Source organism: Penaeus chinensis, chromosome 31 (assembly GCF_019202785.1).
Source record: "Penaeus chinensis breed Huanghai No. 1 chromosome 31, ASM1920278v2, whole genome shotgun sequence".
Taxonomy (NCBI): domain Eukaryota; kingdom Metazoa; phylum Arthropoda; class Malacostraca; order Decapoda; family Penaeidae; genus Penaeus; species Penaeus chinensis.
In genome coordinates, this window is record NC_061849.1 from 19,251,422 (window position 1) to 19,256,421 (window position 5,000).

Here is a 5,000-nt window from a genome sequence, read left to right on the forward strand (position 1 = left end):
TGGGAATCGTACTTGCAAGATGGTTACGGAGGTAGTGGAAAGAGTGCCATGTCTGAATGCGTGCGTATCTGTTTGTACCCGAATCAATGGACTATATGTATTAGATTCTACGGTGAAATGCAGCCGCATTTGGCTTTTACACAGGAATGGGCTAATATGCTGCTGGAGCAGTCGCCCGGGAATTCTCAGTTGAACTCACTTCCACAAGGGATAAAAGATCAACTTAACAGAAATTTTAATACAGCAGTAGCCTGTGCTGCTATTGGCCACTCCGACTTTGCCGAAATAACCGAGTGGGAATTGAAACATGCCCTTCTAAAGGGGGAGGTAACCGCTCCTGACGAGGATGACATAACTTACAACGTCATTCACCACATTGCTCACGTACCAGGCAACCAACTTTTACACCTGTATAGACTCAGCCTATCACAAGGAATCTTCCCAAGCTCCTGGACTAAAAGCTTAATCATTCCTATACCTAATCCCAATTCTGACAAATACAGACCCATTTCCTTGAACTATCTGTGCAAAGTACTTGAGAGAATAATTCTGGAGACTTATGTATCGCATAAATGCTAAGTTATCCCAAGACTGTATGGATTTCTCTCAAGACATAGCAGCCAGCACTGTTTTGCAGAGTACTTAACAAACTCAGACCCAGGCATGCAAACCGTATTTCTTGATCTTCAATCTACCTTTGATATTGCAAACACAGAAAGTATCCTTGAGCAACAAGCTAGCTTTGGTACTGAGGGAAAACTGTCAACATGGATTTTAATGTATCTGTCGAATCGATGGGCTCAGGTTCTCTTCGGCGGCATTAAGAGTACGGATACAAAAGTATTTGAATTCGGCACACCTCAGGGAGGCGTACTTAGTCCCATGCTATTTAATATCCGAATGCAAAGATTACTAGGCGATATACCACTTGAGGGCAATGATTCCATTATTTGCTATGCAGATGATATTTGCCTTAAATCCTCATCCGAGGAGAGAATGCAAGAGATTCTAGATATACTTTCAGCAAGGGCTGCCGAGTATGGCTTGATAATCTCGACTGAAAAAAACAAGGCACTTAACTCAAAGCCATCCCTCTGCCAAGGTTTCATATAAATGACATTGAGCTAGATCTTTGCCACCAGTACAAATACCTTGGGGTGATTGTCAATGATGAAGAGTTCATCACAAATCTGAAGAAAAGGCTGTGGGAGCGGCTGATGCCACTTTTGACACTTGTTGGCAAAGACCATGGTATCAATGTCAATATTGCGAGACTCTTTTACTTGTCATACATGCGGTCAGTCATAGATTACCATGCATTGCACCTAGTATTGTTCAAGGAATTAGAAATGACTAATTTAGAAATTGTACAAAATAAGGCCATGAGGATCACTCGTGGTGGCCCTAGAACAAGGATTGTGAATATGAGAACAGAACTTAATTTACCTTCTGTTTACGAAAGAGTATACATAAATACCACATTTAGTGTCAAATCAATTAGGGAACCCCTCCATTGTCCAGAGTTCCAAAGACAACTAAACACAGAGTAGAGAAGCTAACTTTGAATGACAATACCGATTCCTACTCAAATCCATTGGTAAAAGTAACATGTAAACACTGAGCTCAGCTGAACAGACCCATAACTAAGACTCTACATGGACGTTCTGTTCCACCGTGGAAAATGTCAGACTTAAATAAATAGTATACGCCTGCCCCCAAAAAAGACAGTGTACCCCTGCTATATTTAAACAGTATACACCTACAATTATAAATGAGCATCTTGAAACTCTGTCCAATCCATATGCATGCTACACTAACGGATCCTTGCAGTCTGTGAGCAGATCAGGATGCGCTTTTGTTGTATATAAAATCAATATTTTGCAGCAAAGGATTGTAGGAGGGTTCATGACTGGGGTTGCTTTACGCAAACTGAGTTGGCAAGAATACTCATGATCACCGAATTTCTATTGAATCAAGTCTCAGGGGTAATTTTCTGCGATTCACAGAGTGCTCTCCATCTCCAGGCTCTGAACACTCAAGAGAAAGGTGCACGAAATATTGCAAATGACATCAGGATAAACGTGTATCGTGTAAAAGAACGAGGCCATGATACACGTTTTGTGTGGATTACATCGCATGTTCGAATCCCTTGGCATGGTCATGCTGACCGCCTAGCAAAGTCAGCCTGTGACAAGCAAAGTGTGGACATAGATCTTGGGGTGCCTCTTTCAAGGATTTTATACATTATTAAAGCTTCCTTCAAAGATGACTTGACTGAGTTGATTAATTTCCAACGCCCTGTAAGCTGTAGCATAAAGCACTGTGACCGGTTTACGCAAGATTCATTCATCTATGGCTTATATAAAACAAGGATAAAAACAATAATCAGGCTTGGATATAGACTGTATTGGCAGGTCAGTACAGTTTGCGATGTAAACTAAGTGTAAACTGTGTAATGAAGAATATAAGCGAACACTTGTACATAATATCTCAGAGTGCCATGTGTTACAGCCTTTCAGCCCACCTAGCATGAGGTACGGAGAACTATGTAACTATTTCATATCACCTGATGTCTTAGAAGATATACTAATGTATCCTAAATTTGGAATGTAGTATCACATGACCGTATATCAAATGTAGCAATGCTTTTCCACGCCCAAGCTGTACGCCGGCGTGACAGATGAGTAGATAAAGGATTGTGTAATTGTTCCTTTCCTTTAACAGATAACTGATACTTTTCATAATAATGTACCCCCAGCTTGCCCACGCCTGTGCAGTTAGCCAGGGTGGTAAATAAAAGATTAAACTAAATAACACATCTGTACCCACAGACGGAAATAAATACTGTATAAGGCTAAACCATCAAGCTCTAAAACGCAAATAAACACAGACACACGCACACACGAAATAACTGAAGTCTGACCTGAACATCGAACAAAACTGCCTTCACACCATTAGCTCAATTAAAAAAAAAAGAAAAAAAGAAAAAAAAAAAAAACGTAACAATACATTTCGCTTTATCTGCATTGCTCTCCAAGTAATATAACATTAAGCCCCATGGCCGTAAATCGTTCATCAAGTCGACCGACATAAGAAGCAACCTGTAATCACGCGGTTGTATATCCGTCATGCAATAAATAAACGAAGAGACGCAGAACTATCAAGAAATAATAAATGTGAATAAATAATCATAATTATAAATGCACAAAACACAACCGCATCATAAGACCCAATCGAAATCGAAGGTAATCCAATGAAGAGAGACACACGGGAGAGAGGTAGGGAGAGGGAGGGAGGGAGAAGGAGAGAGGAAGGAGGGAGAAGGAGTGAGGGAGAGGGAGAGGGAGAGGGAGAGGGAGAGGGCGGAAGGATGGGAGGGAGGGAGGGAGGGAGGGATGGAGGGAGAGGGAGGGAGGGAGAGAGAGAGAGAGAGAGGGAGAGAGAGAGAGAGAGAGAGAGAGAGAGAGAGAGAGAGAGAGAGAGAGAGAGAGAGAGAGAGAGAGAGAGAGAGAGAGAGAGAAGAGAGAGAGAGAGAGAGAGAGAGAGAGAGAGAGAGAGAGAGAGAGGAGAGAGAGAGAGAGAGAGAGAGAGAGAGAGAGAGAGAGAAAGAGAAGAGGAAGGGAGGGAGGGAGGGGGGGTGGGAGGGGAGGGGAGGGGAGGGGAAGGGAGGAGAGAGAGAGAGAGAGAAAGAGAGAGAGGAGAGTGAGGGAAAAGAGAGAGCAAAGACAGCGAGAGAGAACGAGAGAGAGAGGAGAGTGAGGGAAAAGAGAGAGCAAAGACAGCGAGAGAGAACGAGAGAGAGAGGAGAGTGAGGGAAAAGAGAGAGCAAAGACAGCGAGAGAGAACGAGAGAGAGAGGAGAGTGAGGGAAAAGAGAGAGCAAAGACAGCGAGGAGAGAACGAGAGAGAGAGGAGAGTGAGGGAAAAGAGAGAGCAAAGACAGCGAGAGAGAACGAGAGAGAGAGGAGAGTGAGGGAAAAGAGAGAGCAAAGACAGCGAGAGAGAACGAGAGAGAGAGGAGAGTGAGGGAAAAGAGAGAGCAAAGACAGCGAGAGAGAACGAGAGAGAGAGGAGAGTGAGGGAAAAGAGAGAGCAAAGACAGCGAGAGAGAACGAGAGAGAGAGGAGAGTGAGGGAAAAGAGAGAGCAAAGACAGCGAGAGAGAACGAGAGAGAGAGGAGAGTGAGGGAAAAGAGAGAGCAAAGACAGCGAGAGAGAACGAGAGCGAGAGGAAGCGCCGAGAGCCGAGCGGGAACGCGGCCGGCGCTCGTCGGCCGACGTCGCTCGCGGGGACACGAGTTCTCCCGAGGAGGGACATGGGCGATGATCAGACTGACAGGCGATGACTGGCGATGCAGCTGATATCGACTGACTATCTTTTACAGACTGGTATAGATCTTCTGTCTGATTATTCATCGGTGGATTTATTCACTTTATATATTTACTATTATTTGGCCTAATATACAACACCAGGTGACTTTTTATGATATGAAAATATTCATCCTTTTTCTTTTTATCTAATTGCTCCTTCACTTGATGTCCTGCCTCTCTATTTCCTATTATCTATTATAAATATTCGTACACCTGTTTATACCTAATCTTCAGTTCTTTCTTGTCAACAATCTATGACAACTTTTTAAAACTTACAGACCTTTTTTCCTTTTATCTACCATTATTTATGTTCGACCTTTATAAGGCGCTGGCGACCTGCGCCAAGGTGCTTTCGGATGCGTACCCTCGCCCTGCCTCCTCGCGGCGTCTCTGTCATGCAGCTGAACTATGGAATGCAAGGACGAGGCCCTATGCTAATGCTCGGCCCTTGAAATTGTTAAGTCACTGGCTGCTTACCGGCGCTTGCTATCGCTCAGGTTCAGTCTGATTAAGATTCACTCAACATACTCCCTTCTTTTCCTTCATCCGTGTTTTCAAAATAGCCCAACAAAGTATGAGATAGGGAGGTGAGAGAGGGAAAAGAGAGATAACTCCCTCCCTCGCTATTCAA